We start from the raw sequence: 19,385 nt of genomic DNA, 5'->3' as shown, positions 1-19,385 counted from the left end.
TTTAGGGTTCAGGGCTAGGTTTGGGTTTTGGGGTACAGGGGTATTTTTAGGGTTCAGGGGTAGGTTTGGGTTTTGGGGTACAGGGGTATTTTTAGGGTTCAGGGCTAGGTTTGAGTTTTGGGGTACAAAGGTATTTTAGGGTTCGGGCTAGGTTTGAGTTTTGGAGTACAGAGGTATTTTAGGGTTCAGGGGTAGGTTTGGGTTTTGGGGTACAGGGGCATTTTTAGGGTTTAGGGCTAGGTTTGGGTTTTGGGGTACATGGGTATTTTTAGGGTTCAGGGCTAGGTTTGGGTTTTGGGGTACAGGGGTATTTTTAGGGTTCAGGGCTAGGTTTGGGTTTTGGGGTACAGGGGTATTTTGAGGGTTATGGGGTAGGTTTGGGTTTTGGGGTACAGGGGTATTTTTAGGGTTCAGGGCTAGGTTTGAGTTTTGGGGTACAGAGGTATTTTAGGGTTAAGGGCTAGGTTTGAGTTTTGGGGTACAGAGGTATTTTAGGGTTCAGGGGTAGGTTTGGGTTTGGGGTACAGGGGCATTTTTAGGGTTCAGGGCTAGGTTTGGGTTTTGGGGTACAGGCATATTTTTAGGGTTCAGGGCTAGGTTTGGGTTTTGGGGTACAGGGGTATTTTAGGGTTCAGGGCTAGGTTTGGGTTTTGGGGTACAGGGGTATTTTTAGGGTTCAGGGGTAGGTTTGGGTTTTGGGGTACAGGGGTATTTTTAGGGTTCAGGGCTAGGTTTGAGTTTTGGGGTACAAAGGTATTTTAGGGTTCGGGCTAGGTTTGAGTTTTGGAGTACAGAGGTATTTTAGGGTTCAGGGGTAGGTTTGGGTTTTGGGGTACAGGGGCATTTTTAGGGTTTAGGGCTAGGTTTGGGTTTTGGGGTACATGGGTATTTTTAGGGTTCAGGGCTAGGTTTGGGTTTTGGGGTACAGGGGTATTTTTAGGGTTCAGGGGTAGGTTTGGGTTTTGGGGTACAGGGGTATTTTTAGGGTTCAGGGCAGGTTTGAGTTTTGGGGTACAGAGGTATTTTAGGGTTCAGGGCTAGGTTTGAGTTTTGGGGTACAGAGGTATTTTAGGGTTCAGGGGTAGGTTTGGGTTTGGGGTACAGGGGCATTTTTAGGGTTCAGGGCTAGGTTTGAGTTTTGGGGTACAGGGGTATTTTTAGGGTTCAGGGCTAGGTTTGGGTTTTGGGGTACAGGGGTATTTTTAGGGTTCAGGGCTAGGTTTGGGTTTTGGGGTACAGGGGTATTTTTAGGGTTCAGGGGTAGGTTTGGGTTTTGGGGTACAGGGGTATTTTTAGGGTTCAGGGCTAGGTTTGAGTTTTGGGGTACAGAGGTATTTTAGGGTTCAGGGCTAGGTTTGAGTTTTGGGGTACAGAGGTATTTTAGGGTTCAGGGGTAGGTTTGGGTTTTGGGGTACAGGGGCATTTTTAGGGTTCAGGGCTAGGTTTAGGTTTTGGGGTACAGGGGTATTTTTAGGGTTCAGGGCTAGGTTTGGGTTTTGGGGTACAGGGGTATTTTTAGGGTTCAGGGGTAGGTTTGGGTTTTGGGGTACAGGGGTATTTTAAGGGTTCAGGGCTAGGTTTGTGTTTTGGGGTACAGGGGTATTTTAGGTTTCAGGGGTAGGTTTGGGTTTTGGGGTACAGTAGTATTTTTAGGGTTCAGGGCTAGGTTTGGGTTTTGGGGTACAGGGGTATTTTTAGGGTTCAGGGTAGGTTTGGGTTTTGAGGTACAAGGGTATTTATAGGGTTCAGGGCTAGGTTTGGGTTTTGGGGTATAGGGGTATTTCTAGGGTTTAGGGATAGGTTTGGGTTTTGGGGTACAGTGTGTATTTATTGGGTTAAGATGGGTTAGTGTTTAAGGGTGTTGGGGTATTTTAAGAGTAAGGGTGGGTTATGATCATGGGGTGCAGGGGTATTTAAAGGAAGCAGGGTGGGATTAGCACACAATATGAGGCATGGCCACACGCCCCCAGTGTTTGTCACGCCCCCAGCACACGCCTCCAGCACACGCCCACAGCACAACGCAGACATGCCCACAAGGGACTACTTTGCTGGCACGGTTCTTTTACCTTTTAAATGTATATGGTGGGCATCTGTATAGCCTATGTCCTTCTGCAGCATCTGCCCTTTCCAACGCTGTATTGGGTGTTGTGATTGGCGCTGTGGTTCCCGAGTTTACCTTGCCTAAAGGTGCAAGTTCTCTCTTTATAATAGTAGTATAGATAAAGGCTATTTTTATATAACCTTGTGTGGAGATTCTTTTGTGGTGTGTCTAGTTTTTTGCTGCTGTGTGTGTGTGTGTTGTGCAATCGCTTTACACATTGCCCCTGGAATAAGCCGGGCTGCTCGTGCCAAGCTACCAAGGGGGGGAGCAGGGGTATTTCCAGTGTGTGAAGCCCTTACCCTGCTTAGAGTGGTGGTTTATGCCTGGATTTGGCGCAAGCCTTAGCCAACCAAAAATCTAATTTCTAACAGTTGGTAATGTCAGAACATCGATTGTTTGCATTGATGCTGCCTACTTTGTTTGTGATGTGTTAAGAAGATCGTTGAGATCATTGTAAGTGTGTGAAATGTGTGTGTGGTATGTTAAAATTTAAGACATTGAGTAAATGAAATGTGAAGGAATAATAGATACATGACCTGTTGCAGCAACAGTAATAGTTTCAGAGCAGTTGGCTGCTATTCTTCTGTACACAACGTACCTCTGTTTCTAGGTGTACTTTCCTTTAGGTTAATATATTTTTCACCACTCTGACAGATTCAACACTTCGCATTACAGCTGTGACAATGACAGGCTCCTAACTTTGGCCTTTCTACTCTCTGCACCCGTCGCTTAATCTTATATTTGGGTCACAGGTATATTCACACATTCAGTTGAGATGCAGAGAATAACTCAGGCGGCCAGAGCTCACTGGATGCCACCAAATTGAGTGCCCTTTTGTGCACCTTTCTGCAGAAGAACAGATTTTAGTGCTTAAGTGCTGATAGCTCCATTGGTGTAACTTTTGTGGGGCAAAAACATGACCCATTGTTGGATCATCTATTGCAAAGGATGCTGTGTTCATGAGTGTGGGTCTGTGTATTGTTCGGTAACAAGCACTGATACTGGGTCTAATTACGAACTGATACTTAATTTAATCTGCTAGTACCAGACCTAGGGGCCCATTAGGATGTAGGGGGGAATCGCCACCACCCGCATGGCGGTGGCGATCCGCCCTACATCCTAGCCTGCCCGCCACCCATTTCTCCCACCATATTAGTATGGCTGGGAGTACAATGGCAGTCCGCCCTGTCGACAAGTCAACCGGGCGGAAATGGGTTTAATATGGTGGTGGTAACATGGATGGAGGCAGGGGGCAGCCTTTCTGTGGCAGCAATGATGCCACGGAAAGGCATGCGGTTTTCGAGGTTGGGGGACCGTTGTGGGCCCCAAGGATGTTGGGGGAGTGTGGGGGCACCAGGAGGGGTATGTAAGGTACCCCCCTGCATGCACAACATGGCAGGCACCACGCGAAGCCTGCCACATTGTGCATGTTTATGCACAACTTGCATTTTTGGCATTGTCTGCAATGTTAAACATGCGGGATGCGCCTGCCAGTGTGGCGGGCACATCCTAATGGAATGTGCTGGACCGCCGCATGCATTGCGGGTGGTCCCATTTACCGGGGCTATGTCCACCCGCCATACTAATGAGCCCCTAATAATTAAAACTAGGCAGCCTTGGTACTAAGCAACCGTGTGATTCCGCTGCATTGGTGGTGAGCTACTAAGACACATTTGGGCCCCTGAACTTAGTTCTAGAAATGAAGCAGTGTTAATGTTGCTTTGTCCAGGACAACAACAACAGCACTCATAAAAATCTCCATGCAGGACCAAGACTCTGGTTCACCCTTTGTAACACACTTCCACATAGAGTAACTGTGCTAGAAATGCAGAAGTAGATGCCAAGTCCTGTTGTTATAAGTTCTCCACAATATTCCAGTGCCCCAGATAGAACTTGCTGCAGTATACGCCACACTACAGTGTCAATATGAGTTAGGCAAAATTCCAGTACCGGGCAAAAAGTTCTGTTTTGGGAACTACAGGTTTTGTGGCAATTCTGGCCACATTTCCATCTGTTAATAGCCCAGAATCAGGGAAAATGTGTGAAAAGTGGGTTGGTAGTACAGATCTCTGTATGTTAATACTCATTCCATATGTGGATACGTCATAATCCTTTCCTAAGACTGAGCCCAAAATAGCCAATACCTGGGTTTGATATTTTCTTTTTGTCAGAGAGGCTTTACGGCATGGGCAAAGTGGGCTCTGACCCAGGGCCCCAGGTTTTCATGTGGCCTCATACCAGAGTCCTCTCAACTCTTTACAGATAAAGTAGGAGTGTCTTCCCTTTCAATAATAGATCATAGTCGCATCCGTTTTATGTGACATTCACTTTTAACTTGAAGGTAAGTATTTTTGATGTGTAATGACAGTTTAAAAAACAGCAAACACTTGTTGCGCCCCCTCAGGCTGCTATGCCAAGTAAATCCTTTCATGTCTTCAGTCTGCTAGTATTCTGTACATATCTATATCCACGGGTTACATCCCTGGCGTCAACCCTTTGACTGAGCTATCTTATTCTGACAGTGCTGCCCTGACATACTGGATTGCTTCTTAAACATAAATGTCCATTTCTTTTCATTTATGTTATTAGCAAGGGAGATTGGATAATGTGGGAGTTCATTATAGATATTTTGCAGAGAAATGTTTGCAGCAACATGTAACATCTGTAACAAGTTTTATTTACAACTAAACAATGTTTTAATTCAGGAGTAAGGGGAGGGGACCACAGAGACTATTTCTAATAACACCACTACGATGCAGCTTTACCACAATGGTGAAAACTCAAATGGTACTGTTTTGCCAGCTGGTCCATGTATTCTGAACATTAGGGCCAAGATTTGCTAATACTTTGTACTGGTTTCATTTCACTTTTGTAATGTGAACCCAGCGCAAAGCGCTGTGATGGTATTTACTTTCAACGCAAGTCAGGATGTACAATGGAAAGATGGAACCAAAGTAACTCAAAGGGCCTCATTTATGAGGCCTTGCGTCAGTTTTGCGCTGCTGATGCGTCACTTTTTGTGACGCATTGGCGGCGTAAAACATGCGCCTTGTTGCGCCATATTTAAAAAGTGACGCATCTAGGTAGATGCGTCACTTTTTAAACCCCTGCGCCCCATTATACCTGCGTCAGGTATAATGTATGCAGAGGGGCGTACCCCCGCAAAAAGCCTCATATTAGTGACGCAGTGAAATCTATGAGATTTCACTGCGTCACTTTTAGGACGCTGTTGCGTCAAAATCTTGCGCCTGCCTCACAGCAGGCGTAAGACTGACGCAAGCCCTTTCGCATGGGGCTTTCCCCATGTGAAAGGACACATTGCTGGAGTTGCGTCACTTTTGTGACACACTCCAGCAATGCGTCACTTTTGCGCTTACAGATACGTCAGAAATACTGACGTATCTGTAACTCCTTGCGACATACATTAAATATGACGCATCATTGGTGTCGCAAGGGGTGCGCAGTGAAAAGTGACGCATTGCTGTTTTCACGCAGCGATGCGGCACTTTTCATAAATGAGGCCCAAAGTTCTTTGTGCCAAGGCAGCACCCACGGTCCATGAGTGGTACATGGGGGTTCCATGCAGCCATGCATGGGTTTTGATGCAAATCCCTATCTAGGAACAATTTTACACAGTGATTTACACCTTCTCAAGCAGGAGTAAAAGAGGAGAAATATGTTATTCTTTCATACCTTTCAAACTGCATGTGTCCTGCATTGTACAGCATACATACAAAGCAGGACAAGTATTAAAGCACAGTTTTTTTTATCTATGGTGCAAGGGTGTGTGGTGGCGCACAGCTTTGGGGGGAGAGTAAAACAGCACTACATCTTATTAGATATGGTGCTGTTTTTCTCTCTCTTCAGACGCAACGCGGCGCATCAACTTTGGTTGCTGTTCCGTATTGTGTCACACTTTAGTAAATTTCCCCATAGATGTAGTTATATTTATTTTTGTGTACTATTCCTAACATACTTCATATTTAAGCCCATTATATAATTATAAAATGGAATATGCAGCCCTTCATCTTAAGATCTGTGTAATTTGAGGAAAGCTGATACTGTCAGGCATCTAACTTAAAAGACAGATGTTGCCAAGGAGAGAATTGATGCCCGAGCTTGAGTCTGGGAGATCTGTGTACCATGTGCATTAGGATTGCTCTTTAGGATCGGATTTTGCACAATTGTGGTAACTAGAGGGATGGATTGGAGGCTTGAGTGATCTTTACAACCTGAGCAGTTGCTTCCAAGGTCTATAAAGCAAATGCAAACTTGTAGAATGCATTCTTGTGTGACACTTGCATCTGCATTAACCCCTTCCATGTGTTAGACGGCCGGGAGCCGTCCGACACAACGGTGCTTGTGTGCGTTGGACAACTCCCGGCTGTCCGCGCACATGGCACTGGAAATCACTCCAATGAAGGGATTTCCTTTCTTCCAAAAGAGCCTTGGGAGGTGGGGAATTGCTTCCCCAGCTCCAGAGGCTGTTCTGGGATTTCAGTGTAATGGCAATCGATGCACACAGCGCTCTCACGTTATTTCACTGAAAACAAAAGTGAAATGAGACAATCAGCTCATTTCACTTTCACTGCTTCGGTGCTCATGAGGCCTCATAATTTAGCAAAAAATGTATATTTTCCTCGCACTTCCATCTGGGACCACCTCGCCGGCACAACTTCTTTACCACCCAACGTTCCCTTCGTCCCCTGATAAAAATTATTCCTCACTTCTATTGGTGCCCAAAGCAAAGTCAGCCTTAAAACGTATAAAACAAATTGTGCTTATGAACACGCTTTGATATCCCCCTCAATCTCCACACATTTTTGCCCCTTCCCTGTCGCAGGCCCTTGGCTCACCCACACAAGTGAGGTATCATTTTACTCAGGAGACTGTGGGGAATGCCAGGTGGCAGGAAATATCTGTGCGTGAATCCCACACAGAAATGTGAGGAAAATTTGATTTTTTAGCTAAATTTGAGGTTTGCAGGGGATTCACTGTAAGGAAATTTTGTGGGGTCCATGCAAGACACAACTCTCTGGACTACCCCGGGTGTATAGTTGCAAAAAACATTGCAAAAAAAGGGTCAGTTTCAGTGGGAAAATGTGGTGTGTTGACATTGCATTTTGGACCGTGTCCTGTCACGGACACTAGGCGTACCCACACAAGTGAGGTGTCATTTATATTGGAAGACTTAGGATAATGCTGGGTGGATGGACGTTTTGGCTTCCTTCAGGTTCCAGAACTTTCCATCACAGAAATGTGAAGTAAATGTGGATTTGTAGACAGGTTTTGACGTTTGCTAGGGATTCTGGGTAAATAAGCGTGGACAAAGCCACGCAAGTCAGCCCATCCTTGATTCCCCTAGGCGTTTAGTTTTAAAAAATGTTCAGGTTTGGTAAGTTTCCCTAGATGACGCCTGAGCTAGGGTCCAAAATCCACAGCTAGTCACACTGCAAAAACGAGTCACTTTTCAGTGGAAAAATGTGATGTGTCCACATTTTGTTTTTGGACCGTTTCCTGTTGTGGCCTACCCACACAAGTGAGGTACCATTTGTATCAGGAGTCTTGGAGGAATGCTGGATGGGTGGAAGTTGGTGGCTCCCCACAAATTCCAGAACTTTCCATCACAGAAATGTGAGGATAATGTGTCTTTGTAGACAAAGTTTGAGGTTTGCAAGGGATTCTGGTTCACAGAACCTGGTGAGAGCCATGCAAGTCATTCCATCCTGGATTTCCCTGGGTGTCTAGCTTTAAAAAATGTACAGGTTTGCTAGGTTTCCCTAGGTGCCGGCTGAGCTAGGGCCCATAATCTACAGCTATGCACATTGCAATAAAAGGGTCAGTTTCAGTGGAAAAATGTGGTGTCCATGTTGCGTTTTGTCCCATTTACTGTTACGGCCCTATGCCTAATTACACAAGCATAGTACCATCAGTAGACTTTTTCCCATTTCGGAAATACATAGGTTTCCTTGATACCTATTTTTCACTCTTCATATTTAACCAAATAAATTGTTGTAGACCCGGTACACAATGAAAAACTATTGCAAGGTGCAGTTCAGTTAATGGCTCAGTATCTCGGGTTCTAGGTAAACCTACATGCCCTATATATCCCCACAACCAGAAGGGTCCAGTGGACGTAACTGTGTATTGCTTTAAAAAATCATCCATCGTTAGATGAAGTTACAGGTGAAAATGTAGGCAGAAATTGCTGTTTATTTTCAACTCAATTTCAATTTATTTTTAATGTCAACTATTACTTTCCATAGGAAACCTTGGAGGATCTACACATATGATCCGTTATTGTATTAAGAATTTTGTCTACTTTCATAAACATTAAGCTTTCCGGGATCCACCACTGGTTTCAGACCCATGTCTATCACTAACTGGAAGGAGGATGAAAGGAGGTTGAAAGCACTAAAATAGGAAAAATAGGCCAACTCAGCTCTATAAAACTGCAAAGTACATATATAACAAGCACTGGGAAAACCAACCTGCCTGGAGTTAACCGTCAGCCTTTGAATTTGACACTGCTTGTTTTGTCATGGTTACTGCAAAGCTTTATTGTTGGAGAGCTGCTGGCCCCTCCCCAAAACAAAAACAGAAATTGGCTGAAAGCATAATGGCTTTTTTTGTCTCAAAAAATAAAAAAAATGCCATGGTAGTCCATCACACTGAAGGGAACTACTTTGTGTGCGGATGTGGTACTTGTGAAAAGAAAGAATGCTGTCCATCACAGTGAAGTTAGCCAATGACTGAAGTGAGCTGAACCACTCCCCCATGCCGTGTGGAAAAAAAATGTGCATGGCACAATAGCAGACCTACAGATGAAGAGAGGGCAAGGTGAAAGCCCCAATAAGTATATAAATATATAATTTAATAAAATCATCATGGTCTTGGTTAACTTCAGACCTACAAATTAATAACTGGGCATGCACAGCCACCTTAAACAAACAAACACGTAGAGGAAGCTGCCTCTTTCATCTTCTCCCTCATACTGCCATTAAGGAAGATAGGGATGACTATGTTTTGGCTAACACGTGGAGTGCAGAATGCAGCTCACATAGAAAGAGGAAAAAACAAGGAGAAATAAAGATATTTCTCCTCGTTACTCCTCTCCTGGGAAGATGTAAGATTTGGGTGCATTCTCAGGTTTACAACTCCTTATAAATCTGGGAATGCATCAAAATGCAGGGGAGTTGCATGGGATCACCCACCGAAATGCCCCTGAAATGCCTACCACGGGCAGAGAAGCACAACGCGCTGTATTAGACTAGTCGAGATTTATGAGGCCACTCAGAGCCACGCAAAGTGGCTTTGCGTGGCTTCATAAATCTGACTTAGAGGTTTGCGTTGCACATGTACCACATTGCGTGGTGCAAACGTGACACAAGCCTCCCAAAAAAATGGCCCTGTATTCATACATCCCGTGCTGGAGTAAAATATTCCTGAACTTGCTTCTGCTCTAAAATCTTTAGCAGTGAAAAGCATTTTCCATTCATTTCATGATGCAATCACCAACGATCAGCTGGTTTGAGTAATTACAGGTCATTGTGCAAACTGTAGGACATTACTAGAAGAGTGGATGAACATTTTGACAACCAGGCAGCAGGGAAGAGGATTTTGTAAAAGTCTGGAATAATGATGGTGGACCGAAAACAAGGAAGTTAAAATATATATTTATTTTAGGCGTGAGGCTCAGACATGTTGAAACCTACCTGTGAAGCAAAGAATGCTTAAAGGAGGAAGTGTTGCAAGAGAGATCACGGCTACTGCAATGTTGGAAAATTTAGCTTGCAGTGCTGCGAGGCAAATCAGGAATTCAACGGAAACCACAAGTTTCTTTTTGTTTATTAATTTATAAACTGCAAAAATGCCACCAAATGCTAGCATCAAAGTGCATGATTCAAACAAACAAGAGATTATAACCATTCATGTTAACCGAATAATAACATAATCTAATTCGATTTTACAATTTAAAATGTTTTAAAAAGTTACATATATGAACATTAATTAAAGCTACCTAGTACTGGTATAGCACCAGATATATACTTTCACTTTCCTTTGTAAAATTGGTAGTCAGTGTTGTGTCCTAGCAGACACAGTCTAGTTGTTCTACTGTAATTAAACACTTAACACCCACCCACTACTGATGTCACGAGACCACGTGGCACAGCTAATAAATGGAGCCGAGCGCACGTGCTCGGGGCTCATTAACCAACTATACCTCTGGTGTCTGTGTCGCAGTTATTACCAGCATGTGGGCCTAGGGCCCCACGACATAACATTTGGCGACGAGGAGTGGTTCTAAATCCACGCGGCACAGCCACTGCTGAAAGGGGGGAGAATGCTGCCCGTGTGAAGGGCACCCCCTGACGAGGTGGTGACGGCCGCCGAGAGGCCTGAGGGGTGTGTGCCTTGCCCCGGGCCTAGCCGTCGAGGAGGAGGTAATCGGAGGCAAACCCCGCACCTCTCTGGCCCCGCTGACTGCTGCAGTGCTGAGGGAGGTGTGTAAGGAAAGCAGACCGTGCGGTGCCCACCAGCAATGGCCGTGACCGACCCCCACCGGAGCGGAGTGCTGACCGGGCAGAGCCCACTCGCCACGGCCGCAGCTGAAGAATTGGCCCGTAGGCCTGAGGTGAGCCTGGGTGATGTGAATGGCCCGGAGGGGTTGCGCATGCCAGAAGCGACCCCCCTCATCGCGTGCACGGAAGCGGAGCTCACCCGCATGACATGGCGCCTTGCCGAAAAGAAACTTAATTAATGCAGCGCCAGCGGAGCCCACCCGCGGCCTGCCTGAGGCGACCCCCTACGAGCACTGATTACGGCAAGGCCAGCGGAGCCCACCAGCGGCCTGCCTGCAGCGCCCCCCCGCCGCTCCGCATGTGTGAAGTTCTGCGGCGGGGTGAGTGAACCAAAAAGAAAAGCAGTGGGCGACCGGCAGCGTGTGGAGAGATGCCGGGCACTGTGAACTACTGCGGAGCCCACTCGCGCAACAGGAGAGGCCGACGATGCAAGTGCCCACCTCGCAGGCAGAGGAGCAGTGTGTGGCGTGAGCGCCCGCAGCGTGCGAGGAGCTGCAGGACACTAAAACAGAAGCGGAGCCTACCCGCTGTGTTCGCTGACTTGGCCCCGACCTGCAAAAGCGCTAGCTGCCGATCTGAGCAACCCCCTCCCCCGCAGCCCGTGAACACTTTGCCTGCTGCGGAGGGTAGGGAGCGGGCCGACCCCACGAGACGGCACAGGTCCTGCAAGCCCCCCCCCCCCCACCGAGAACTGTCACGAGCTGCCGGGCGCCTATACAAGAAAGCGTCAGCCCCCCGCGTGGCCCATGCAGTGAAAGGCCTGCCGCAAGGGGGATGGTGGCGGAAAGACTGTGCAGAGCGCAGGAGCCAAAAGGGCAAGGGCCACCAGCTCAGCAAGCACCCACCACAGAGGGAGTACGGAGAGACTGTTCCCCCTCCCTCCCTCCTTCACAAATAAGCCCCAAAGGCAAATATATAAATGAAAGCACCTACCTGGCAAGAAGGAAAGAGGAAAGTTGATAAATCACTGAGCTGAGGAGGCAGCACGAACAGACAGCCTGCCAGGACTTCTTAAGTCAAACATTACCCTGCCATCTAGTGGATACTGGGGAGCACTGCATCAAAACAAGCACAAAGAAGGAAACAAGCACAAGCAAAGCGAAGGGAAAGCCTACGGAGGTGAAGCAAGCCAGCAGCGACGCGGACGAAGACTAAGACCCATCATCACTGCTGAAGTGACGCCTGTGGCCACTGGTGCTCACCGCACTCGCAGAAGACAACCTCACGCTGGACGGAGAGGAAGAGTCAAGACGTCTACCGCAAGCAGCAAGATTCAAAGGCAACCGATGGAAGAGCGCAAGTGTACCCCGGACGCGGACAGTACAGGACAGCGTTTAACAGAGAGGAAGCCGCACCCAAAGCACCAGAAGACGTGCGAGGCAAGTACCCAAGTGTGAAGAAAGGAAGAGCGACAACGCCAAAGAATCTAAAGAAGTGCAAGGAACAAAGCAACACTGAAGATGTACCACAACGGTACAAAGTGAAGCAAGAACTTGCAACCGCAATGCACACTGACGTGCAATGGAAGATTGACGCAAAGTTACCCCACAGGCAAAAGGAGGCAAAGAAACCACGCACGGTCAACGCCCCCAGAAGCTAAAGAGCCTCACCGGAATCGCGTGCGACAAGTACACCCAACGGAGAAGATTCAAGGAGAGGTGACGTAACCCTGCGGTACCTGCAAAGCATAGGAAGAGCGCAGAAGAAAGTGTGCCGATGCGCAGACAAAAGTGCACCAATGCAAAAGTCGATCACCAAAATGATCGCCCGTGAAGGAAAAGAAGATAACCGACCTGCCAACAGGTCGCCGCACTACTGCCCCACCATAAAGGCGCAGCAAAGGTATTCTGTCAAGAAGTCAAGATGAAGATGTCCTGCCGTAAGACGTCCGTGAACTGAGAGATCAGGAGAATGTCCGAAAGAAGACCCGGAGAGACGGACGCAACACTTACAAGAAAAGAAGTAATAGGAGTAAAGAGAGAAGATCGTAATGACCGGTCCAGTCACCGAAGACCGGAGAGAAGACCGTGTCCAAATGACAGGACAAGACCAGACGGAAACAGGCGGAGTGCACGCTGCTTGAAGAAGCCTGGTCAGCAAGACAAAGAAAGGTGACTGCACCGTGTCGCGAAAAGGAAAGGGAGAAGAGTGGCACGATGCCATGAAGAAAAGAACTGAAGTAAGAAGTCATGTGGTACGACGCCATCAGGAATATCTGGAAAAGGTGAAGAGAGGTGTAACAAGTCCACACACCTACAAGAAGAAGAAGAAGAGGTGAGACACACCACAATACAGTGTACAGTGAACCACACGTCCAGGAGAACACTGATGGCACCAGGAACAGATCAGGCATCTATTCACAAGACCCCGACGACCCTTGGACGGTAGGAGAGCACAGGCCGGACCATTGGCAACACCCACCTTTGGGATCGAGTGGAAATCTGGAAGCGGAGGGAGCTCAGATGGCCTGAACAAGGAGAACTGACCATTCCACACCAGCCCGTGGAGATCCAAGGGGCAAAGGCCTCAGGGACACCTGTGGCAGACGGTCCCGACACGAGAGATGGATCCATCGCCGTCTCACCTGCACGTCCCAGGAAGAAGAGAAACTTGTGCGCAAAGGCAGGAGTCAACAACTACCCTTCAGGTGGAGATACAGACTTTGTGAGGTAGTACCATCATCGTCTCCTCCATTCACACGCAGACTGTGGAGTTGGAGCAACACTGTGGAAAAATATCCGGCCCAGTGGAAACCTGATGTAAAGGGCCTCCGGTACATCTCGTGGCAGGAGAACACCCAAGAGAGAAGCATCCTAGTGAGAAGAATGCCCTTCAGACACTCCATCCTTTGCAATGTGAAGCCAAGCTGCTGACAGTGAAGGAACGGACGGACCAACGGAAGACAACATCATCCCAGTCTAACATCTGGTCATCCTGTTGACGTCATCCTCAAAAACAACATCTCCGTGGACTGACCAACACACTTCCACGGCGCAAGTCCACAAGCGCACGCCCACCAAGAACCAAGACGTCAAGCCAAGAAGAACTAAAGTTTCAGCAGCAATTTCCATCGTCGTCATCTAGCAAGCAGCTGAAGAGACTTATTGTAAATCTGTAATTATTGTATATTTGTATATTTTCTCCCACCGGTTCGGACTTTTGTCTTTCCTTAATTTTTATCAAATTTTGGGAGGAATGTTGTGTCCTAGCAGACACAGTCTAGTTGTTCTACTGTAATGAAACACTTAACACCCACCCACCACTGATGTCACGAGACCACGTGACACAGCTAATAAATAGAGCCGAGCGCAAGTGCTCGGGGCTCATTAACCAACTATACCTCTGGTGTCTGTGTCGCAGTTATTACCAGCATGTGGGCCTAGGGCCCCACGACATAACAGTCAGCTAATATGGTTCAAACTCGAATGTAAAATATTCAACATAACATGGTGTAAATTTGAAAACAGGGCCACTCCAGCTAATCATTTTGCCTCCATGCTTCTATGTTAAAGATATTTAAAACTGATGTCTTCTGTTTTTTTAGGATGCCAGCCTAGTATTTGAATTGTTCAATCAAATGCTCATGTGTCTTTTGCACTGCTTCCAATTTGCAAATATTGCATTGTGTGATATTCAAATAGAAGGCTAGGTTGCGATAGAAGCCTCGTAAAAAACCACGGCACCCGAGCAAATCAATTAGATGTTTGATTTGTAATAAGAAAGCTACCTTTGATAAATTCAGAAGGTGGCAGTGAGCAGTTTTAGTAACTGCAGATGTCTGATAATGAAAGAAGAGCACAGAGTCAGATAGGATACCTAGATTTCTAACAGATTACACATGTTCAGGAGAGACCCCAAATGCAGCTGTCCAGATCTCCAAGCCTAACTTCCAGAAAGCACATTTTTCTTTTGCTCACATTAGGATACAAAACATTAGGACACAACTGGCTATTACATATCCAGTGTCCTATAACTGTTAAATATACATGTGCTGCTGATGTCAGGAGATCCCGCATATACGGAAATTTGTGTGTGTCTATAGCATGTGTCGAGAGAGATACCAATAGGTGAATAAGTGTTATTGAAAGCTTTTGCCATTATAGCCTTTATATTTGTAATTTCGTTTCTTTTTTTTCTTTTTTACACTGACATGTAGCATTTGGCTTGATTGTACCAGAGACACTGTACATGTAATCAAAGCTAGGAAATTGATCTTGTACTCCTTGTAAATGCCCTTTGTGAAAACTAAAAGTCGTAAAGTTCAACTTCCGGTATTCACAAAGGGCATTTACAAGTACTAAATGCCCTTTGTGAATACCGAAAGTCGTAAAGTTAGACTTTTGTCTCGCTTTACCTTTGTGAATAGGGCCCAATATTTATAGGGAATGACCTTCTAGAGCTATGGTAATATAGTTAAAGATGGCTAGTTTGTTTTTTTTCAATGTCATTGTTGTGCTTGACACATGCTCAAGCGTATTACTTGCAAAAAAATTCAGATCCATATACAATATTTTACTACATTAATCTTTGGCATGAATTGGCAGGTTTTAAGTTCGTGTGATGGATGTTCCTTTATGGTAATGTAAATTATGTAAACACATAATGACTAATAGAAGTTATTATCACCTAACACAATGAAATTAATTTTGAACAAGCTCATTCGAGGTTCTTGGGCTGCTGGGTTCCAGTTTAGCTTTCTCCAGTGTGGGCGCTGTCTAGGTTGGGTGCTGGTTGGCATTCCTCATTGTTGGGTGTTCTAGGGGCCCACAAGATGCTCCTAAAAACTCTGACTATTTTCCAGAAATTTCTTAACAGAATTCATGACTGAAAAATTTCCTTTTTTCCTAAGTATATAAAACGCTGTGGTGTTTTGATCACTGCTGTGCAACACAGTCGGAGTTTTGTCACCAGTTAGACAGCAATTGTTGGACTGGTCAGTTCTAAAACTCCAGTTTAGTTTTTCTAAGTCTTCTGTGCTGGTATTTCTTGAGCTAGAACCATTTTCCAGGCTGTCACCTGTTCTCCATACAATAAAAGGGTTTTGTTGCCGAAGGCTTTTACCTCATAGAGTGAGGGAAACCTCTTTAAAGGCAGTTGGTCCTTTCACATAAAAAAATAAAAGTGTCCCTTATTAGTGACTTATACATATTAAGGGTGGGCGTAGTTCGCGAAGTAGCGCTACGCGAAGCTACGGAAAGCTACGCGAAGTGCACTTCGCACTACGCGAACTTCACGTAGCACTACGCGAGCTGCGTAGTAGCATGTTCGCACTGTGCAAGAAGTGTTTTCAATGTTGCACAATGCGGACAAGCATCCGGCACTGTGCAATCATTGAAAACGGCATCTTGCACAGTGCGAGCTGTAGTTTTCTGCTGCTCGAGTAGATTATTACTCGAGCTGCAGCTCTCTCAATGCGAACTGGTAGTTTCTCATTGAGAGCGGTCGCGAGCATGCGCAACCACTCACAATGAGAAACCTTACCTCCCCGAGTTGAGAATCTCGCCGGGATGTCATTTTGCTTGCTCGCAGTCGCGAACATGATGTTCAGGACCGTGAACAAGCAAAAAATGAGCGCTGCACTACGCTACGCTGCACTACGCGTGTTCGCACTGTGCTACATGCAGCTCGCGTAGTGCGAAGTTGCGCAAACTTCGCAAACTCCGCGAGCGTAGCGTAGTGCTTCGTCCAGGGGTAATACATATATATATTTGCAACTGGAATTTGGAACTTCTAAAGACACACTGTGTACCTGTTTTGCATGGTAGGGGAGAGTGAATGCATTTGCGCTTGCTGCAAACAATGTTTATGGCAATATCTGGGAAATCAGACTGTAAACCCGACCAGACCATTAAACAGGCCCAAAACAGCCAAAAAAACAGCCCACGCACTGACCTGTCACGCCAGCCCATCACATCAGGCAATGCCTGATGGCTCGATATGCCAGTCCAATACTAGATCAAGATGGGTTCTGGTGCACAATGCCATGTCCTCAAAGTTTTAAGACCCAGGTTGTCAGAAAAGTCATCGTAACGAACCCTTGACAACAACACGGTAAAGAAATTCAATATGCTTTTGAAATTAGCTTGTGATAGAAAGAAAACTCATCTCTGGATTACAAAAATCACGGTCTCTTACTGAAAACAGTTGGTATCTGTGCAGGTCCTGGAAATAATGATAGTATTACAATAGATATTTTGGAACTGCAACCTGATGCACTGCTGACAAAAATTATTTCCCAAGATTATGCGCTTCCTGAGGTGTTTTGAAAGAAGGATTAAATTAGCTCTGAGCTGGGTGAATATTGTAATGCTGGTACACTGTCACGCCATGGGGTTTTCTTGCAGATATTACATTTCCGACAAGCAGCTGTGTTTTTAGCCCAATGATCAATGTTCAATGAATATCTATTGTGCAAAGGGGAACATGTCTAGGCAATGCAGGCCAAAAGTCACTCTGCTGAAGATTGTATGTCACAGCTGGGGCAGATGGAGGGATCTGAAGAATGTGTGACACCTGCAGGTTTCTCAACAAAGCTGTTCGAGCAAAGGGCACCTTTGTCTGGACTAGACTGACCTTTCACAGTAACTGCAGCTCCAATTGGCCTGCCATGAAATTATAGAAGAGAGTATAACCCCCTGGCCTAGGACTCATCTCATCCAGTCGGTATCGTCTCATTTACATTTTAAATAGATCACTGTGCCAGGATGGTGTTCTTTGTCACTGCAGCAGGTGGGGCGGTACACTGTAGAGGTGAGCAAGCCAGTATACCATAGAGAGAGCTGATCCAGGCCCGGCTTGGCTCTAAGAGCCAAAGAACGAGCCAAGCCATCAAGCGATACCGCACGTAAATGATACAGTAAACATCATGTAAAAATATAATGCCTGTTTCTTAAAAAAAAAAAATATTGGGAGAGTTTTGTATCAATAAATATACGTTTACAACATATATTCATTTTAACATTAAAAAACAAATGTTTTAATTGAGGCACAAAAAAAAGAAACTGGTAGATATTAAAATGCTGAAAGGTACCATACAAGTCACAAAAGTTGATCCCAAGTCTCAGACAATCACCTTTGTTCCTTTTTGTATATAGCCTTGAGAATATCAGATTCAATTTCATGATAGTGACACGAGAGTCCACCAGTTTCTCCTCAATGGTGGGAGTTGAATTATTCACTTGCAGGCTATACACAATCTGGCTATGGCCTTTGCTATATATACAATAGGTCCTTTCGAGTAAGGTACATTCAATTCAGTACTCTACATAATATTACACATATTAAATTCAATATCAATATTAAATCTAGCAGATACACATCTGGTAATTTCAGTCTAGTATTCACAAAGCAGAGGGCAACTAGAAAACATATGCACTGAATCAACATCCGCAAGCCCGCTTCAAGGGCAAATAGATTCCTTCTAATTTTCCCTTTAGATATCTTGTCAGGCATGTAATATACCATGCATACAGTTTTGAATTGCTGTAATTTTGATCTTTCGGATATTAATTGAAAACAGGACTAAATAAAGGCTTGTTCAATTCCATGTGGATGACTAGTGATCCTGATCATTGCAGCCCATCTATTACGCAAAGTGACCTAGAAGTCAACTCATTGTCTTGACAATTTAGCATAACATTATTGGATGGAAATTCTATTCTCATCTGAATGCATTAGTTCTTGCAAATTTATTTTATTAAACATACATTTACTTCATATGATATAGTCACATGGCTGCAAATATTTTTTTAAAAGCTTTGTACGGTAGATAGAATTCTATTAGAAAATCAGAAAATGTTCAAAACACCCCATCTTTAGAAAGCTGACCGACAGTCATTAATTCATTTCTGAGCCATTTATAACGAGTGAACCATAAAAAGAGGAAAAGATAAATTACCCTAAAGTGGGGTGTTTGAATGGATATTCGTAATTGTGTACATTTTGCTCCACTTGCTTCATATTTTCATAGCTTATTGAATATTTTTAAACTACACCTGTTTAAAGTCATTGCTTCGGATCTTTATGTCTAGAGAGGCAGCTATTGATATATGAGCTAAGGCCAAATGGTATACAAATAGTGCTTTTTGTTGCCTATTTCTGTTAAGATTCAGAAAAGGGGGTGGTGATGGTTTCTGAATCGTTTTGTCCACCATAAGCGTGGAAGGGTATACTCAGATGTGAGTCCCTTGCTCATTGCACCATCAGGATTCAAGCAAGCCGGGCCGATGACGGCTGTAATGCCAGAAACCGGTCCCCGGAAGCTTGTTTCCTTCCCAGTGAAAGAATTGGCTTGGTAGTTTGGTTTGCCCTGTTCCCATGATGCACTGGGACAGGGACAGACTAATTTGCATGTAGCCAGGTTCTGAGCTGGGATGGTGCAGTGAGCTAAAAAACAGTGATGGATCAAGCCCTGATCTGTTGACTGGGTAGGAGTATTCTGCTTAATTCAGAAACTCTGTCCATCACCACCCCCTTTTCTGAATCGTTTTGTCCACCATAAGCGTGGAAAGGTATACTCAGATGTGAGTCCCTTGCTCATTGCACCATCAGGATTCAAGCAAGCCGGGCCGATGATGGCTGTAATGCCAGAAACCGGTCCCCGGAAGCTTGTTTCCTTCCCAGTGAAAGAATTGGCTTGGTAGTTTGGTTTGCCCTGTTCCCATGATGCACTGGGACAGGGACAGACTAATTTGCATGTAGCC

This window comes from Lissotriton vulgaris, chromosome 2_1, assembly GCF_964263255.1.
Source record: "Lissotriton vulgaris chromosome 2_1, aLisVul1.2, whole genome shotgun sequence".
In the NCBI taxonomy this organism is placed as follows: Eukaryota; Metazoa; Chordata; class Amphibia; order Caudata; family Salamandridae; genus Lissotriton; species Lissotriton vulgaris.
The sequence above is the reverse complement of the archived record's forward strand: the minus strand, read 5'-3'. Positions refer to the sequence as shown.